This window comes from Artemia sp. Qi Xiang Cuo, chromosome 1, assembly GCF_049724085.1.
Source record: "Artemia sp. Qi Xiang Cuo chromosome 1, ASM4972408v1, whole genome shotgun sequence".
NCBI classification, from domain to species: domain Eukaryota; kingdom Metazoa; phylum Arthropoda; class Branchiopoda; order Anostraca; family Artemiidae; genus Artemia; species Artemia sp. Qi Xiang Cuo.
The window spans coordinates 73,560,868-73,581,920 of record NC_142794.1 but is presented as its reverse complement, the minus strand read 5'-3'; the positions used below and the strand labels follow the sequence as shown (position 1 = coordinate 73,581,920).

At 39.9% G+C, this 21,053-nt stretch overlaps 2 protein-coding genes across 3 annotated transcripts in view; one reads left to right on the top strand and one right to left on the bottom strand.

Annotated features, from left to right (window-relative positions):
• LOC148956704 (cyclin-dependent kinase 4 inhibitor B-like) overlaps positions 1–6,717 on the bottom strand; it is a 57,446-nt gene extending 50,729 nt beyond the window's left edge. Inside the window, exon 1 of the mRNA XM_089091781.1 lies at positions 6,398–6,717. The gene's annotated coding sequence lies outside the window, so the exon portion shown is untranslated. The remainder of the gene's footprint in view (positions 1–6,397) is intronic.
• Positions 1–21,053, top strand: part of LOC148956702 (protein-lysine N-methyltransferase SMYD4-like) — a 70,934-nt gene that overhangs the window by 7,744 nt on the left and 42,137 nt on the right. The window contains exon 1 of one of the 2 annotated variants that reach the window (XM_089086833.1): positions 6,785–6,813. The exons of the other annotated variant lie outside the window; for it this stretch is intronic. The gene's annotated coding sequence lies outside the window, so the exon portion shown is untranslated. Of the gene's footprint in view, positions 1–6,784; positions 6,814–21,053 lie in introns of those variants that run through there. 2 annotated transcript variants of the gene reach the window in all.

The window sequence follows — 21,053 nt, the reverse complement described above, 5'->3', positions numbered from 1 at the left end:
TATTTCCCATCAGTTGTTTTTTCGTCAAACATAATTTGGATTCTGACAAATCTACCCTTAAGAAAAATGGTAGTTGCATAGATTTTAATAGTTTATCAGATTTGATCATAGTAAATCCATGAATGTGGAATACATAACCCTGACATATAAACTTAGCATGGGATTTTGAATCTAATGGCGTATTAGGCCTATTATCTTAGTTCTCATTGGAACAAAAAAAGAATAGGAAGACAGTGACACTTTTAGGTTTGCAGATTTATCTTCCTATTCTTCAAACTTTTTTCAATTGTAAAAAAATACCCTGGGCCTTGGCTATTCTACTTTTAATGTCTTAACTGTACCACCGTCTTTACTAATAACACCAGCTAGGTAATTAAAGCTTTCCACTTGATTGATCTTCTTGTTACCCAACTTTACCTCTTCACTTATTCCCAGTCTTAGCAATTTGTCTTCTGCATATTAATTTTAAAACCTATTCTTATACCCTGGACTCTCAAAACCTCCAAAAATTAACCCATTTCGCAAAAATTTTCATATAAGGTATCTAAGTCATAAGTATAATCTATGTTTACTTGAGTTTTACTCCCCTGTGTGAATCCTTGCTCTTCCATAGCCTTTGATGTACTCCTAAGGACAAAGTCCGTCAAAATGTTCTATATGAATGGGAATAGAACACAACCCAGTTTAAGTCCTGATGCAATACCAAGCTAGCTGCTGCCCTCATTTCCTATCTGAACTGCAGCAATGTTATCTTCATACATAGCACAAGTCACTTTAGTGTATTAATCTCTTCTATTAGCTCAATCAAACGCTTGCTCATAATCTATAAAACTGAGGAATAAAGGGACTGATGACTAAGGTCTTTCTCACTTATTAATCTAAGAGTTCAAATTTGGTCAACACATCCTCTACCCTTCCTAAAGCCACATTGTTCTTATCTTAAAACTTTATCTGGAGCATCTCTAGGTCTAAAAAGTATCATCATGCTAAACAATTTGGTTCTTGCAGAAACCAAGCAAGCGCCTCTATAATTACCACACACACTTTAGTCACCTATAGAAATGTTTAATTAAAGTTTTTCTTAAAATCATTAGGCACTTCTCCATAAAAAAAACATTCATAATCTTTAGTAATAACTTCACAACCACCAAATTTCCGTCCTGAAGTCCTGCCAACGTCGTAACGTTTTAGAAGATACTTACCCTTCTTAAATTTCATCTTTAGGTTAACTCTAGATACTACTACTAGATGTCAATAGTTGAAATCAGATATGAATCTAAGTGAAACCTTACTTAGAGAAATTTTAAGTTTTAATGAGCTTCGGCAACAAGAGAAATTTCGCCATAGCAAAGGTGCGTTTACAGCCATTTCACGCCGCAAAACAAATATTTCTGCCCAAATAAAGCCTAAATGTTACCAAATGCAATTTCTGAAATAGTAGAGCAGTTTAAAAATTGTTTTAAAGCTATCTGCATGATTTTCTTAGGACAAACCCATCAATATCCAAAGACATACTTCTACAAGGCAGAGCATTCATTCCTAAACAAATATGCAGTCTTTACTTTGTAACCAGTTATTAAAGACAACAATTTTTAAGCTTCAGTTAACTGAGTTGATGTAGCATTAAGATCATTGTAGATTTAAAGCTGTGATTTTTGATTGCATTGAGGCTGTGATTTTGAACCTTTAAAACTTCTGTTTTATTTAGGCTGCATGTGCATACGTTTCGGGAAAAAACGTTTAGGCTCAGTATGGGTGTATGTCCCTTAAGTTTTTTTTATTTGAAGCTTTTGTGTAGCGTTAAAATCTTTGGCTATCTCATTTTCTTTGTCTGGCATCTGGTGATTTTATGCTTGCATTGCAAAGTTGGCAGTTTATTGTACAAATTTGCCTGGATGGTGATTTGGTGAGATCCAGTCCCAGACATTGATTCCAGCAAGATGAAATGTGCCTGATGTTTGTGAAATATGAACTATTGCTGTTAAGGCTAAGGGTATTAAAGTAAAACTTTCAGGGGATGTGGAACTAAATCAAAACACTATGTGTATGCAGATTGTAAAATCAACAATATCTGCTTATCAGCAATATTTCAGAAACAGCTAAGAGTATTAAGTTGTCAGGGAATGTTGAGAGGGATATTGAACTAAGTAGAGTGCATTATATACATACTACTACTGATGCTGCTCCTACCACTGCTGGTAATGCTACTTCTTAGGCAAAGGGTATTGAGGTGTATTTTCCAGAGAATTTAAAATGAATTACAACGCAATATGTGCATGTAGATTGGCAAAAGAGCGTATCAGCAATATATCAGGAATGGTTTAGATGAAACTTTCAGGGCATGTTGAAGGGGATATTGAGCTAACCCAAAAAGCACTAGGTGCATACTACTACTACCACTACTACTATTAGGCTAAGGCTATAAAGAGCAAATTTGAATATTGAGGAAGATGTTAAACTAAATCAAAATACACTCTACGAATGCGCTCTATGTTCTTAAGCACTCTATAAACAGTATCACAATTACTATTGCTTATGCGAAAAGGCACTTTATGCACAATATCTCAATTACTATTACTTCTGCTACTACAAAGTAGCAGCAGCAATTATTATTATTACTGCAAAGCCTAAGGTTTAAGAATAAAACTTTCAGGGAATGTTGAGGGAGATTTGAACTAAATAAAAGCACATTACGAACATGCAGGTTTTCAAAAATGTGTAGCCTATCAGCAATATTTCAGGAACAGCTTACAATGTTAAGCTGAAACTTTCAGGCCATGTTGACTAACCATAAGGTACTATATTTATACTACTGGTGTTTACAACTACTCCTAAGGCTAAAGGTTTAAAGGCAAAACTTTCAGGGAATGTTGAGGGGGAGGCTGAACTAAATCAAAGCGCACTATGTGCATGCTGGTTGTCAAAAGGACGTATCAGCAATATCTCAGGAACGGCTTAGGGTAGTATGTTGAAAGTTTCAAGGCACATTGAGAGGGATGTTTAACTAACCAAAATACAATATATGCATACTACATTATTACCACTGCTGCTACTAATACTACTCCTTCTAATAGTAAAGCAACACTTCCGTAACTTTGCCCGCAACTACTTACGACTAAGATTATGACCACTTGCGACTGCAACTACAAACAACTGCGACAACTTGTGACTGTGACTGCTTGGATCTATGAGTGCGACTACTACTGACTGCGACTCCTCGCGATTGCAAGTGCTTGTGAATACAACTTTTTTCTGCCTGTAACTGCAATTAGTTGCGACCGTGACTACTAGAATACTCCAATTTTGACTTTTGACTGCTACAACTACTGGGACTGTTACTACTATTACTACAATGACTATTGAACAAAATCAAAAGAGTTTAAGTGCCTTCAGGCCGTCAAGATGAGACTTAGATGCAGTTTCTCAGTAACAGAATAGGATATTAAGTTGAAACTTCAAGAGAAAGGTAAGGGGGATGTTAAACTAATCAAAAGGCACTATGTGCACCCAGATTGTCAAAAGGGTGTCTGTGCAGTATTCCAAGAGCAGATAATCCCAAGAGCTTTCAAGGCTTGTTATTAGGGATTTTTAACTTGATCAACAGACAATATATGCATCTAAGATTGTCAATGGGCCTACCTAATATATCTAAGGTATTAATAAGAGGGGTCTAGGTGCCCCCTTTCCCTAGGAATATCCGCCCTCCATTTCCCCCAAGCACGTCTGATCCAGATTGGGAAATAACCATTTCATTCAAAAAAGTCCAAAGGTCAAATAACCCTTCCTCCGGGTTTGACAACCCCCTTCCAGCCCTCGAGGCTAGGGCTGTAAGTGATGCAAGTTGCCCATTTTTGAGGTATAACGTTTTTATGGGAAGGGTGGTCGTATAAAATTTGGAGGGAGTCCGATGCCTCAAAGGGTGCATTTTAATGCCAAAACATCCCAACTCTCATTGAGCCTTCAGGTAAATGTGGAATTAGTTCTAAGAAAGGGACAGGGGGAGGGGTGGAGTTAGAAATTAATATTTAATCTCTCTTGACCTCTGGGAATTTTTCTGGTCTACGCTTTGTTTATGAAAGTAAAGAGTAAAATTAAACCCCAAAATTAGCAGAATTTATTTCTTTGGCCTATAGGAGGGGGGTGCCCCTTCCTCATCCCCAGCCCCCCCCCCCCCCTCGTGGTCTTAAAAACTTCGAAGGATGCTCACTCTATTGGAAGTTGAGAGTTCTAGTCTTTCTTTATAAATCAACAGTGATTGGAGACCAACCATCCCCTGTCCTAAAACTGTTTTTGATATCAGACAGCTGATCGATATTTCGAGGTACCCATTTTGTACTTTCTCTGTGGCTGCTCAGTTTTGCGTGCGGGGGAATTTTATGGGGAGGGGGCAGAAAATGCAGGCTCCCGACTAAGAGAGCGTGTTGAGAATGATGTTTAATTAAATCAATAGAGACCGAATTTCATCCATGTTTTCCAAAGGGCGTATCTGCAATGTCCTAGGAACGTATTAAGGTGTTAAGGTGGAAACTTCTGGGCATTGTTAAGGTGGGTGTTAAGCTGAATTGAAGGGCACTATCTGCATCCAGAATGGTTGTCAAAAGGAAGTTTCTGCAATATGTTAGGAACGACTAATAGTACTAAGTTATGGCTTTCATGGCCTATTGAGGGGGATCTTGAACTGCATCAACAAACGCTATGGACGTTCAAGGTTGTCAAAAGAATATATATGCATTGTCTAAGGAATCAAAATTAATTAAGTAACATAATAATGGCTAATGGCTAAAAAAAAGTTCGGAAGAATAGGAAGATAAGTCTGCAAACCAAGATTAGAATATTGGAAGGTACAGAGATGACAGTGGTCAAATATGTCTCAGAAGCATGGGTGCTTCAAAAAGCGGATGAATATTTATTTGATGTTTTCCAGAGAATTTGCCTACGGATTGTTATGGGGTCCCGGCTGACTGACCGTATTTCAAACTGTAGGCTGTACGAAAAATGTGGTTCAATCCCGCTTTCTAGGCCTATAATGAAAAGAAGGTTGAGATGGCTAGGGCACGTTCTACAGATGACAGTTTGCCGAAGATTGTCCTTTTCGGCCAACCGCTAGGCCTAAGCGGAAAGCAGGTCGTCCTCGTCTGGGGTGGGAGGATTAAGAAAGATTTAAAGGAAAAGGGAACTTCATGGGAGGATGTAAAGAGGGAGGCTTTGAAAAGATTGAGATGGAGGGAGATCGTGTTTAGCTGCGTCGGCCTAAGGCGGCCTGGAGCTGCGGTGAGTTGTTAGAAGTAGTAGTAGTATTAACATTTGCCCATATTCGGGGTTGTAACTTGATTGTATCAGAATAGCTTCAACTCTACAGAAGCCCAAAGATTATACAAATTTTCAATTCATTTATTTGAATAATATTTCACGTACCCATCCATCCGAAACTCTATACTGTAGTATAACTATTGCCGTAATGTGTTTCAAAATTTTGATCAACACATAAATAACGAGGAAAAAAACAAAAAAAGTTTTACAAATGTTCCTTTTATTAACCGACAAAAAAACTATGTCAATTAAAATGAACAGAAATTTATTTAAAAACTTTTCCCAAAAAAGATGTTTTTCAAATAAAAGTAATGAACTATGAAATATAAGGCGAGCGGAAATAATATCATATAGTTAGTCAGATGCAAAATGAACATAAATCACTAGGGGTATCAACGAATAAGTGAAACCCAAAACGAACAGAAATTACGATAAATGTAATCTACAATAACTTCTCCCTATACAAGGCATATAGACTTTAGACCTATATCTATTTGATTTAGTTTCTGTTTGTTTTAAGTTTGACTTGATTTTTTATTGTAATTTCTGTTGATTTTCAGTTTCACTTATTTATTGATAGTGATTTATGTTTGTTTTACACTTTACTCCTTAACTTTATTTCCACTCTTCTTGATTGAATTTAGCTCTTTACTTTTCTTTGAAAAGTAAAGACCCAGAGCAAAAGCCCACACAAAACTTCCGATCCACTCTGCATTCATTCTCTGAAGTAATGTTCAAGCTTTCACTTTTTTTTGTATCCTAAAACAACCCCGTATGCCTTGTAACTGGTGTTAGATATTTATTTTGACCAATGTTAGCATTGAAACATTTGAAATAGTTAAAAAAAACTGTGGGCCCAATGACGGTGTTTGGCATAGGGTTCACTCTTCGGTAAATCTAATCCTGTTGTCAAGATTTTGTGAGATAGCACGAGGCAGAACAAAAGCCTGTATATTACGTCGGAAAAGTGAGGTAAAGACACCACGGTGTATTTCTCGACACACAGCTTATTTTAAGGGTTCAGTAAGGATAATAAGGTTGAAAAACCCGATTGCGACTGATCAATAAATTAAATCAAGATTTTTACCTTAGTTGAGCTCCTTTAATGTAGGCTGTGTCTTAATCACAGTAGGCTATGGCGATGTTAACACTGAATTTGGTGACTATTTTATCCTATTTGCACTGGTATATAGTGAATCGTAGTATCGATGCATATTCCGAAATTATGTTAAAACCACACTTTTGGTTGTTTACCCTTAAGTTGGGTTGAAAATGAATTTCACTTCCTTTTCAATATAAAAATTAGGTAAACATTCACAAAACCTTCGTCACCTGTTAGTACTAGAGGTAGACACTAAGCCTTGTACTGAGTAGTTTTTACCTGTGGGCTTTCCTACTACTCCGCCGCACTACGTAAAATACCTGGCCTGGAGGTGTTATGATATATCTTCCTTGGTGCAACAGTGCTTATGTTGTGGAAGCCGCGCTTGAACTAGAGGAAAGGTATGTTAATGTACTTTTGTTTTATTAAATTTCAAATATTTTCGTTTTTACCGCCCTTGTATGTAAGGGAATTACGTTTCAGGGGAGGGTGGAGAACTGTTTGGATTGCTACCCGAACTATTGTTTGAAAAAATATCTTGAAACTTTCATGGTGTTTCTTGAAATTCTGGAGCTATTGCAGTTCCCTTCAGATGACGGTTGCTTCTGACGCGGGAACTATGTTGACTTATACTTTTCCTTTCGCTCAGCAATTTTGCAGTATATTCACTGCCAGAGTAGAGTCGACCTCACATGTCCTCAGTATAATTTGTTGCAATCTCGCTCATTCTTAAAGATTAATTAAGAAAACTTTTTCCACAAAATAAGTTTTTCAAAGAAAAGTAAAGAACTCCATTAAACCAAAAATGAGCAAAAATTGAATCAAATAATCTACAATCGGGAAACAACAACAAATCAGCATCGATAAATAAATTAAACCCAAAACAAACATGATTTACAGTAAACAACCGAGTCAAACTCAAAACGAGCAGAAATTAACATGAGTAGGGCTCAAAATCCCTATGCCTTCCCAAGGCCAGAACATGATTTGCACTTTATTGAAAAAATATAAATGTTTTTACTTTCATAAATTTAATAAATCAAATAATATAACATTTTGATTACTAAATATCAGTATATAAATACTGAACTGACAATTCAAATTCATTTGTATTTTTTTTCAGTCAAGTGCAAATTATGTTCTGGCCTTCGGAAGGCATATGGGTTTTAAGCCCTACTCATGTTAATTTTTCCTCGTGTTGAGTTTGACTTGGTTATTTATTGTAATTTCTGTTCGTTTTGGGTTTCATTTATTTATCGATGCTGATTTGAGGTAGTTTCACACTTGGTAGATTATTTGATTTTATTTTTGCTCATTTTTGGTTTAATGGAGTTCTTTACTTTTCTTTGAAAAACTTATTTTGTGGAAATAGTTTTTTTTATTAATTTCTGTTCGTTTTATATTGACATGGTTTTTTTTAAAAATCTTTTCTTTTTTTAAGACTATAGTTTGACCTGCTATTTTTATGCTGGGGAAAAATTTTCAGCAATTTTTAATAACATACACCCTTTTAAAAAATCTGGACACAAATAGTAGTGTTTAATTTAGTTTCGTACCTCTTCTAGTTGACCTCAAATAGAAAACTTGATACCATTCGCAAAAAAATCTGTTTACTTTATTTGATAGCTTGGAAACACTTACACTATTTTGAATTGGTTAAATTTTAAGAGCAGAAGTAGCCCCGAAAGTTTGAACATAATACCCTCAGACGTTCTTGGGATGACTGAGATGCCTTATTGGTAATTAGCATTAAGACAGTGCATTTTGATTTAATCTTAAGGCAACATTTATTTTTTAAACATAATGGGTAAATGGGAGGGTGGGCATGGGAGGGGGACTAGTTACCCTCCAATCACTTTCGACTATTAAAAAGGGTATTAAACGGGGTTACTTTGAACTAAAAGTACCTTTTTTCTCCCTGAGGGTTGTGGGGGAGTGCCCTCCTCAAAAATATATCTTCTATCTGGAAATCGACTGCGCTGAACAAAATGACTATCTAAAAAATTTTCTTGGGTGTGTTTGGAGGAACGATGGGCGTGGGGGGGGGGGCTAGTTGCCCTCCAATCACTTTCGAATATTAAAAAGGGCACTAGCCTTTTGATTTTCCAATTGTATGAGCCTTTTTAGAGGTGTCTACCACAATGTCTTCTTTAAAAATTATAGGTCCCCAGGGCGTAACCTAAAACCCTTGCCCTGAGGGTTTTGGGGGAATGTCCTCCTCAAAAACGTATATTTTCTAACTGTAAATCAATTACGTTGAACAAAACGGCTTTCTAAAAATTTTGATTGGATGTGTTTGGGGAAATGATGGGCATGGGGGGGGGCTGGTTACCGTCCAATCACTTTCGAATATTAATAAGGCCAATAGTCCTTTCAGTTTCCAATCGAATGAGCCTTTTTGAAGTTTCTACGACAACGCCTTCTATAAAAAACCTTATGTGCCCCCAGGGCATAACTTAAAACCCTTGCCCTGAGGGTTGTGGGGGAGTGTCCTCCTCAAAAACATATTTTCTATCAGGAAATCAACCACGCCGAACAAAATGGCTATCTCAAAATTTTGATTGGATGTGCTTGGGGGAATGATGGTCGTGGGGGGGGCTAGTTGCCCTCCAATCACTTTCGACTATTAAAAACGGTACTAGCCCTTCGAATTTCCAATGGAATGAACCTGTTTTGAAGTTTCTACGACAACGCTTTCTATAAAAACCTTATATGCCCCTAGGGCATAACTTAAAACCCTTGCCCTGAGGGCTGTGGGGGAGTTTCCTCCTCGAAAACATGTTTTCTATCTGGAAATCAACTACGGTGAACAAAATGGCTATCTCAAAATTTTGATTGGAGGGGTGCTAGTTGCCCTCCAATCACTTTCGACTATTAAAAAGGGCTCTAGAACTCTCAGTTTCCAATCAAATGAGCCCCTTTTGAAGTTTCTACGACGACCCCTTCCATAGGAAGTGCCCTGCTCTAAAAAAAATTAATAAATTGTACATTGTGCCAACATCGTTCTTATATGTCCTCAGGGCATAATTTAAAACCCTTGCCCCGATGGTTGTGGGGGAGTGTCCTCCTCAAAAATATATTTTCTATCTGAAAATCAACTACGATGAACAAAATGGCTATCTCAAAATTCTGATTGGATGTGTTTGGGGGAATGGCGGGCGTGGGGGGGCTAGTTGCCCGCCAATCACTTTTGATTATTAATAAGGGTGATAACCGTTCCCATGTCCGATTGAACGAGTCCCCTTTTACCCGCCTACCTCGACGCCTTTGTTCCAAAGGGCGCGGCGATGGAGAAAAAAAAAACATATTGGACCAGAATTATTGTTTACTAAGGATGTGCTAGCGCACTGGCAATGATGACAGTGTGGGTCGGCTTTGACATATTTCATTAATAATCAAAGAGTTTTAAGATATTGTATTCTTCAAAGTGAACATAAATACTAACCCACATTACCGTGATTATCACGACGTTTTCAACAAATTGTAATTATATCAGTTATTAGGGGGTGAAAAAAAATACTGTTGATCGTTGGGATTAGATATTTTTATTTATATCTTTTGAGCTTTTTGTCAGGGGCGTAATTTGCTATGGGGCAGGGGGCAACTGTCCCTCCCAGACCTCGATTTGCCCCCCCCCCCGACCTTAATTTGCAGCCCCCACAGCCAGGGGCGTCGCTTGGGAGGGCAAGGGGGCAGTTGCCCCCCAATAATGTGGAGAAGGAAATTATTATACATTCCTTGCCCTTTGACTACCCGGATATGGATCCCTCTTGCCCCCCCCAATAAAAATGCTGGAGATTCGCTCCTGCCCCCAGCTGAGCAACAGATCTGTTTTTGTAGTATACATTGTCCTTTATAATAGGCTACTATGAAGTACCTCTGTAGTATTTTTATAGTGCTAAATAGTACCTTTATGGTACCAAGTGGCTCATTCTTCAGTTCTAACTGTTATTTTCACTTGATTTGAGAAAATTGGCTCCAAATTTGCCCCACCCCCCAAGATTTTGACGAAATTACGCCACTGCTTTTTGTCAACCTCTTAATAAATGTTTGCTCTTCATACAACGTTGCTGAAGCTTTTCTAGTCCTTTACTACGAAGTTTGTAACGAGGAAATATGTATCCGGACTTCTGAAAAGGCCAAATAGAGAAGACGGGGTTCATCTGAAAGATTCAGAATAAGGGGATTCGATAACATAAAGAATCATCTTGTCCATTATAAACTTTTTTAGTTTGTTTGGCCAAACTATCTAGAATTAATTGGGCGGTCTTGCCATAAATAGTAGAGCTTGGATAACCGATTCGAATGAACGGCAGAAAATAAATAGCCGACATCTTCTTTCCCTGAAATCTTAGAAAAACCTTATAACTTTTATTGTTTTATGCCGGAGATAGAGATATTTAGGTTTAGGGACACTTATATCATTAGGAAGTTAATTTTTTTCCGAACAAATGAAATAGAAATCTTGGTACTTGCTAATAATACGGAATATACTCAAGAATTACGCTTAGGTTACATCTCAGAAAACCGGTTTCATAGCTACAAAAACAAGCGAAGAATGATACAATGCATTGGACTTAAACAGAATGTATTGACCTTGTATAATTTTGGCTATATATCTGCACATTAGGGGTGGGGGTTAGGTTACGTTCGGTTGGCTTAGGTTAGGTTTCCTTAATTTTGTTTCTCTTTATAGAATTTGCATTTTTCAGTAGATTTAATTAAATGATACCGAAATTTTATACATAGTTGGTAAAACCCCTTGTTTTGTCTCACGGCTGGTGAATCGAATCGAAACTCTAGGGAAAAGGAAACGGGAGGGTGAATAAGGAGGCTTAGAGTTTTGTGCCTAAGAAAAAGGGGGATAATCATTTTTTTCTTGTTTGGTTTATTTTCCCCAAACGAAGGAAAAAATGAAATCACAATAATAGACATTTAACAGATTTGGATTTAACAGATCAATTTACTGTGAATGTTCGATATACTACTACTACTAATACTACTAACAACTCACCGCAGCACCAAGCCGCCTGAGGCCAACACAACTACGCACGCTCCTCCTCCATCCCAATCTTTTCAAAGCCTCCCTTTTTACACCCTCCCACGAAGTTCCCATTTCCTTCAAATCTTTCTTTATGACGTCCTCCCACCCCAGACGAGGACGACGTGTTCTCCGTTTAGCCCTAGACGGTTGGCCGAAAAGAACAATCTTCAGCAATCTGTCATCCGCACAACGTACCCTAGCCACCTCAACCTTTCTTTCATTATAGACCTAGAGAGCGGTATTGAACCACATTTTTCGTACAGCCTATTGTTTGAAATACGGTCAGTCAGCCGGGTACCCAGAACAATCCTTAAGCGATTTCTCTGGAAAACATCTAGCAAATCTTCATCCGCTTATCGAAGTGCCCATGCTGCAGAGCCATGTTAGACTACTGTCGTCACTGTAGCTTCTAATGTCCTAATCTTGGTTTGCAGACTTATCTTCCTATTCTTCCAAACTTTTTTAACTGTGGAAAAACTTCATGAGTCTTGTCTATCCGCTTTTAACATTTTCACTACTTAAGTTGCCTTAACCAATAATTCCACGAAGATAAGCAACGCTACCCCTCTGAACTATCTATTCGTCGTCCAACATCACCTTTTCTACCTTACTAATTCCTAGCCATAGTGACTCGGTCTTTTTAATATTAATTTTCAGACCTATTCTAGCTCCCTGAACTTGCAAAGACTGTAAGAGTTCATTTATTTTGCTCACACTTTCCTCTAGGATGCTTAAATCATCAGCATAATCTAAGTCCAGGAGACTTTTTCCTCCCCATTTGATTTCGTGATCTCCCATTGCCTTTCCTGTGCTCCTTAATACAAAATCCATCAAAATAATCCATATAAAGGGATATAGAACACAACCCTGCTTAATTCCTGATTTAATACAAAATCAGCTGCTAACCTCATTTCCTACCTTAACCGCAGCAGTGAGTAGAGGAGGGGGTACCAGCCCCACGATTACAATACCCCTTCGAATCCCGATCCGGACACTTTTTTTTAAAACTCCCACGATCACCACGTGGTTTATGGTCCTAATAAGGGCATGGAATCCTTAGGGAGAATGATTGCGTAATCGGTCAATGACCTCTTTTTTCCTAGGTCGATTTATTTGTTGTTTCTGTTCGCAATAGCTCCGGAACGAAGGTTGCACATGCGCACTAACGGGAAACAATGTTATTGATCTAGGACTCGAGGGGGAAGTGAATTTCCGAGAACTTGATTGCGTAATCAAAGTGTGTCAACAACAACAACAACATCGACCTTGACATTCGCTGAGAGCGTGCACTTACAACAACAACAACATCGACCTTGGAACACCTGTGCTGTCGACCTCAATTCACCTATCGTGAATCAATAATTCCCCTTAGAAACAACAAATTAATTTCCCCTTTCTTGACAGATCAATCAATCAATGACATCATCTGTCAGACTTTAAAAATTTTCGCCTAGAAACATTTCTCCAGGAATAGATCCAAATCATTAATGTCTTTGCCTCGGGAACAGTTCTACTGGTCGAACTCCAAAAGATATTAATAACCAGAGGCCATGGGAACAATTCTCCAAGAAACATCTTAGCGATGAATTGTTTTAGCGCGCGAAAAGGTTTCTTATTAATTTGAAATGCATTAGCGCAGAGATGTCAATAACAAAGGAACACGCTGAATTGACGTTTAGGGATTATTTGGGCGAAACTGTTTTAGACAGGTTATGGAACTATTTCGGCGAAACAGATAGAGACATTTTAAAAGAAGATTTTTGAAGTGATTTTAGAAGAGAATTTAATGGTGAAACTCTGTGGTCGTTATAATACACAAGTTTCATTTGAACAGTGTTGTGAGGTCCTCTAACCCAACCCAAAGGGTTCCAATCCTCCTACCCCAACCCTGAAGGAAGCCCCCGATCCCCAAAGGCCTACCAAAGCCTACAAAAAACCACCGGCGCCCCCAGAGCTCCACCCAGATCCCCACCTGACATCCCCGGGCCCCACCCCGACCATATTCTATTAAATTCAGGTGGTGTTAATTACAAATCTAGTCGTTTTGTGTAGAAAATAAAAGCCTAAAATGCCGAAAAAAGTTTAACCCAAAGAGACACATACACAGAAACACACACACAGAGACACACACAGAGACAAACACACAGAGACACACACACAGAGAAACACGCACAGAGACACATGCACAGAGACATACACGCAGAGACACACACACAGAGACACACACACAGAGACACACACACAGAGACACACAAACACACATACAAACACACACAGACACAGACAGAGAGAGAAACACACAGAGACACAAACACCGACACACAAACACACATAGACAAACACAGAGACACACACACATAGACACACACACACAGACAAACACATACAGACACACAGAGACACAAACACACAGACAGACACACAAATAGAGACACACACACACAGACACACAGACACACAGAGAGACACACACAGAGACACACACACAGAGACACACACACACAGAGACACAGACACAGAGACACACAAACAGAGACACACACACACACACAGACACACACAGAGACACACACACACACACACAAACACACACACAAACACACAAACACACACACACACAGAGACACAACACACAGACACAAACACACAGAGACACAGACACAGACAGAAACACACACATAGAAACACACACACATAGACACACACACACAGACACACACACACACAGACACACACACACAGAGACACACACACACACAGGAACAAACACACACACACACACACAGAGACACACACACAGAGACACAGACCAACAGACACACACACACAGACACACAGTATGACACACAAACAAACACAGACTAACAAACAGACACACACACACACAGAGACACACACCCACAGACACACACACAGACAGAGCCACCCGGACAGAGCACACAAACAGCGAGACACACACAAACAGACACACACACAGAGACACACACACAGAGACACAAAGACACACAGACACACACTCACACACACACACAAACATACAGACACAAACACACACACACACAAACGGACAGACACAATCACACACCGACACACACACACACAAACAAACAGAGAGACACAGACACAGACACGCACCAAGAGACACACACAACCACACAGACACTAAAACAGAGAGACACACAAACACACAGACACACACTCACACAGACACACAAACAGACACCCAATCACCCACACAGAAAAACACACAGACACACACACACAGACACCCTCTCAGTCAGACACACACAGAGAGACTCTCTCACAGACTCTCACACAGAGCGCCTCTCACAGAGAGACTCTCAGAGTTACTCTCACCCAGTCACACACACTAACAGAGTCCAAGTCTGACTGACACACACACACAGAGACACACACACAGCGACACACACACACAGAGACAAACACAGACACACACACACACACAGGCACACACAGAGAGAGACAGACACACAGACACAAAACCACACAGACAGAAACACAGAGTCAGAAACCCAGAGACACCCTACGAGAGACACAGAATCACAGACACAAACACAGAGACACACACACAGCGACACACACACAGACAGACAGACCCACAGACACACACACACAGACACGCACTGACCGAGACACACACACAGAGACACACACACAGGCACAAACACACACAGAGAGAAACAAACACAGAAACACACACACACAGAGACACACACACAGAGACAGCAACAGACAGACAAACAAAGAGAGAAAAACACACAGACAACAAAACACACACAGCCACACAAAGACACACACACACACAGAAACACACACACACAGACACAAACACAGACACACACACACAGAGACACAGACACAGACACACAGACACATAGAGAAAGACACAGAGAGACACAGACACACACACACACACAGCCACCCACACCCCGCGTCTCACACACAGTGTCTCAGACACAGAGTCTCAGATACAGAGACACGCACACAGAGACACACACACACAGAGACACACACACAGGCCCAAACTCACAGAGACACAGACACAGAGACCCACACACCCCCACCCAGACCCACAGACCCTGACAGAGAGCGACCCCCAGACAGGGACAGACACACAGACCCAGAGAGACAATCACAGAGACAGAATCCATCAGAGACACACACACAGACTAACACAAACAGAGACAAACAAAGAGACACAGACAGAGAGACACACACACAGACACACACACACAGAGAGACACACACACACACACACACACACACACAGACACACACACACAGAGACAAAAACAGACACACTCACACAGACAGACACACACACAGACACAAACAGACAGACACACAGACACAGACACACAAAAAACGCCACACCCCCAAAAAGACACACAGACAGACAGACAGAGACACACACAAACACAAACAGACACACACCCACAAAAACACAGACACACACACAGACACACACAAACAGAGACACACACACAGAGACAAACACAGACAGAAAAAGACACACATACACACACACAAAGACACACAAACACACAGAGACACACAGAGAGAGACACACACACACACACACACACAGACGAGAAACACACACACACACACACACAGAGAAACACAAAGACAGACAAACTTAGACAGACACTCACACACACACACACATACACACAGAGACACACAGAGAGACACAGAGACAGAGAGAGAGAAACACACACACACACAGACAGACGCACAGACAGACACACACACACAGAGACACACACACAGAGACACAGCACACAGAGACACACACAAAGAGACACACAAAGACACACACACACACAGAGACACAGACACACAGACACACACACAGAGACACACATATAGAGACACAGACAGAGAGACACACACACACACACAGACACAAACAGACACAAACAAAGACACAGACAAACACACAGACACACTCAGAGAGACACACCCAGACAGACACAGAAACACAGAGTCACACACAGACAATCACAGCCACAGAGACCCACACAGAGAAACAAACTGACAGACACACACCCTCACTAAAAAAGATACACACAAAGATAGAACCACAGAGAGAGAAACACAAATAGAGACAAAAACACATAGACACACACACAGAGACGCAGACAGAGACTCACACCGACAGAAACAGACACCGACAGACACACATAGACAAACAGACACACACACAGACACACCCACACAGACACACACACAGACACCCACACACCCACACTCACCACGACAGAGCCTCACACTGACACTCAACCACAGACCCACGCACACACTCACACAAACCCACAGACACTCCCACCCAGACTCCCACATAGAGACACACACACACAGACACCAACTCACACGCACACCCACACCCCCACCCACACACAGCGACACACACACACAGACACACACCCCCAGAGACACAACCACCGACTGACACATTCAGAGACACACATACACAGACACACACACTCACACACAAAAATAGAGTGAGAAACAAAGACAGACACACACACAGAGAAACAAGCAGCGAGACAAACACAGAGACACAAACACACACACAAACCCACACACACACACACACACAGAGACACACACAGACACACACACACACAGACACACACACAGACAGACACACACACACACAGAAACACACACAGATAGAGAGAAACACACAGAGACACACACACAGACACACAGAGACACACACCCAGAAACAGTCAGTCAGAGACACACACAGAGTCACACCGCCAGAGCCAGACACTCAGCCAGACAAACACACAGAGACACACACACAGAGACACAAACACAGACACACAAACAGAGACACACACACACAGACACACACATGTTCCTTTAGTACCTACGCAATTAGGCCTAAATGAAGATATTTATGCAGAGTTTCAACTAGCTATGGCTAAGTTTGCTAAAGACAAGCTATTTTCTTGCGAAAACACACAAAATCAGAAAAAATTTACACTGCTCCCTGAGTACCTACACAATTAAACTAAAACTTAAGATATTTATGCAGAGTTTCAACTAACTATGGCTAAGTTTACTAAAGACAAGCTATTTTCTTGCGAAAAAACACAAAATCATAAAACATGTCCAATGTTCCCTTAGTACCTATGCCATTTGTCTAAAATGAATATATTTATTCAGAGTTTAAACTAGCTATGGCTAATTTTGCTAAAGACAAACTATTTTCTTGTGAAAACACACAAAATCAGAAAAAATGATCAATGTTCCTTTAGTACATACGCACTTAGACTAAAAATGAAGATATTTATGCAGAGTTTCAAGTAGCTATGGCTAAGTTTGCTAAAGACAAGCTATTTTCTTGAGAAAACACACAAAATCAGAAAAAATGATCAATTTTCCTTTAGTACCTACGCAATTAGACTAAAAATGAAGATATCTATGCAGATTTTCAACTAGCTATGGCTAAGTTTGCTAAACAAAAGGTATTTACTTGTGAAAAAACACAAAATCAGAAAAAATGATCAATGTTCCGTTAGTACTGACTCAATTATACTAATAATGAATATATATATGCAGAGTTTCAAGTAGCTATGGCTAAGTTTGCTAAAGACAAGCTATTTTTTTGTGAAAACACACAAAATCAGGAAAAATTATCAATGTTCATTTAGTACCTAAGCAATTAGACTAAAAATGAAGATATTTATGCAGAGTTACAACTAGCTATGGCTAAGTTTGCTAAAGACAAGCTATTTTCTTGCGAAAACACACAAAATAAGAAAAAATTTTAAATGTTAATTTATTAACTACACAATTAGACTAAAAATGAAGATATTTATGCAGAGTTTCAACTATCTATGGCTAAGTTTGCTAAAGACAAGCTATTTACTTGTGAAAACACACAAAATCAGAAAAAATGATCAATGTTCCTTTAGTACATACGCAATTAGACTAAAAATGAAGATATCTATGAAGAGTTTCAACTAGCTATGGCTAAATTTGCTAGAGACAATCTATTTTCTAGAGAAAACACACAAAATCAGAACAAATGTTCCTTGTTCAATTAGTAGCCACACAATTAGACTAAAAATTAATATATTTATCCAGAGTTTCAACTAGCTATGGCTAAGTTTACTAAAGACAAGCTATTTTCTCGCAAAAAAACACAACATCAGAAAAAATGTTAAATGTTCACGTAGTACCTAAAAAATTAGGCTTAAATAAAGATATTTATGCAGAGTTTCAAATAGCTATGGCTAAGTTTGCTAAAGACAAGCTATTTTCTTGCGAAAACACACAAAATAAAAAAAAAAATGTTAAATATTCCTCTAGTACCTAGGCACTTAGGATGAAATGAAGATATTTATGCAGAGTTTCAACTAGCTATGGCTAAGTTTGCTAAAGACAAGCTATTTTCTTGCGAAAACACACAAAATCAGACAAAATATTGTTAGGTTAGGTTAAGTTAGATTAGGTTAGGTTAGCCTCCGTACGCGCGCATATCGGTTAGGTGATGTTTGATTATGTTAGGTTAGGTTAAGTTAGGTTAGGTTAGATTAAGTTTGGTTAGGTTATGTTAGGTTAGAATAGGTTAGATTAAGTTAGGTTAGGCTATGTTAGGTTAGGCTAGGTTAGCCTACGTACGCGCGCGTACGTAGGCTAACCTAGCCTTGACAACTCTAACTTAGCTAACTTAGCTAACCTAGCCTAACTAACTAATAGCCTAGTCTAGCTAATGTAACCTTAGCCATAACTAGTTGAAACTCTGCCTAAAATATCTTCATTTTAGCCCAATTTTATATGTACTAGAGGAGCACTTATCATTTTTTCTTATTTTGTATGTTTTTACAAGAAAATATTTTTTATTCAGCATCCATAGCCATTTATAGTGGAAAATATATTATAATATCTTAATATTAAGCCCAAATATGTAGTTCATAAAGGAACATTTAACATTTTTTCTTAGTGTGTTGTTCTTCGAAAGAAAATAGATTGTCCTTAGAAAACTTAACCATAGCTAGTTGAAACTCTGCATAGATACCTTCATTTTTAGCTCAATTGTTTAGGTACTAAAGGAACTTGTGTGTCTCGCAGTGGGTGTCTATGGCTGTGGGTGTCAGGTGTTTTGTCTGTGTCTCATGGTGGGGCTGGGTTTGTGTGTCTGGCAGGCTCTGTCTGTGATCCAGTCTGAGTGTGTGTCTCGGTTTGTGTTTGTGTGTGTGTTTGTGTCTGTGTGTGTGTCTGTGTGTGTGTGTCTCTGTGTGTGTGTGTCTGTGTTTGTCTGTCTCTCTGTTTGTGTGTCTGCGCGACTGTCTCTTTGTTTTTCTGTGTTTGTGATTGTGTCTGTGTGTGTTTCTCTGTGTGAGTTTGTCTCCGTAAGATGGTGTCTGTGTGTTTGTCTCTGTGACATAGTGTCTCGGTGTGTGTCTCTGTGTGTGTATGTCTGTCTGTCTCTGTATGTGTGTGTGTCTATGTGTGTCTCAGACTGTGAGTGTCTGTGTGAGTCTCTCTGTGGCCGTGTCGGTGAGCGACTGGCTGTGAGAGGGTGTGGGTGAGTCGGTGTGTGGGGGTGTCTGGGGTTGAGTGTGTGTCTGCGTGTGGGTGTGTGTGGGTGGCTCTGTGACTGTGTGTGGCTTTGATTCTGTCTGTGTGTGTGTGTCTGTGTGTGTGTGTCTCTGGTTGTCTGTCTCTCTGTGTGTGTGTGTGTCTGTGGGTGTGTGTGTCTGTGTGTGTGTGTCTCTTTGTTTGTCTCTCTTTCTGTGTGTCTCTGTTTGTTTGTCTCTGTGTGTGTGTCTGTGTGTGTGTGTCTCTGTGTGCGTCTCTGTGTGTGTGTCTCTGTGTGTGTGTGTGTGTGTGACTGTCTGGGTCTGTGTTTGTCTGTGTGGCGTGGTTTGTGTGTGTTTGTCTTTGTGTCTTTGTTTTTCTGTGTGTGTGTGTCTCTGTGTGTGTGTCTCTGTGTGTGTCTGTGAGTGTGTCTCTGTGTGTGTGTCTCTGTGTGTGTGTCTCTCTGTGTGTGTGTGTCTGTCGTTGTGTGGGTGTGTGTGTGTGCTCTGTGTCGGTCTGTGTGTGTGTGTGTGTGTGGGTGTGTGTCTCTGTGTGTGTGTCTCTGTGTGTGTGTCTCTGTGTGTGTGTGTCTCTGTGTCTTTGTCTCTGTGTGTGTGTGTCTGTGTATGTTTCTCTTACTCTGTGTATCTGTTTGTGTGTCTGTTTTTGTGTGTCTCTGTGTGTGTGTCGTGTGTGTGTGTGTGTGTCTGTGTGTGTGTGTCTTGTGTGTGTGTGCGTAAGTTTGTGTGTGTGTCTCTGTGGGTTTGTGTGTGTGTCTCTGTGTGTGTATCGTGTGTGTGTCTGTCTCTGTGTCTGTGTCTGCGTGTGTGTCTTCTTGCGTGTGTGTGTGGCTCTTGTGTTCGTGTGTGTCTCTGTGTCTGTGTCTCTGTATCTGTGTCTCTGTGTGTGTGTCTCTGTGTGTGTGTGTGTGTGTGTGTTCTGTGTGTAGGTCTTGTGTGTGTCTCTGTGTGTGAGTGTCTCTGTGTGCTGGTTTGGTCTCTGTGTGTGTGCTGTGTGTGTGTGCTCTGTGTGTGT